Genomic DNA, 474 nt, shown 5'->3' with positions numbered 1-474 from the left:
CAACAACACCGCCACCCCAGCTGGACTGTCTGCGGGATACTCATTCTCGCACACCCCCAGGGCCTGTGGCCGAGGCGGGGGCACTGGTTTGCTCATTTCCCTGTCCTGGAAGTTCTGCATCCTCCCCAGTCCTAATCTTAATCCCTCCACCTTTGAATTTCATGCAGTTACTGTAACTCATCTTACACAACTCCAGATTGTTGTTCTGTACTCCTCCAGTTCCACTCGGCTGCTTCCTGGATGAGCTGGACACTCTCCTGAGCTCCCTCCCTGAGGATGGCACTCCTGCTATTCTACTGGGAGACTTCAGCCTCCCACCAGAGACCTCCCAACTATCCAGGGTTGCCTCACTCTTCCAGTCTTTTGCCCTCTCCCAGTCTTCTCCCTCCACACACACGGCTGGTAACCAACTACACCTTGTATTCACCAGAAGCTGCTCCATTCCCCAACTCACAGTGACACCCCTCTATGTCT

This window comes from Anguilla anguilla, chromosome 12, assembly GCF_013347855.1.
Source record: "Anguilla anguilla isolate fAngAng1 chromosome 12, fAngAng1.pri, whole genome shotgun sequence".
Lineage (NCBI taxonomy): Eukaryota > Metazoa > Chordata > Actinopteri > Anguilliformes > Anguillidae > Anguilla > Anguilla anguilla.
The sequence above is the reverse complement of the archived record's forward strand: the minus strand, read 5'-3'. Positions refer to the sequence as shown.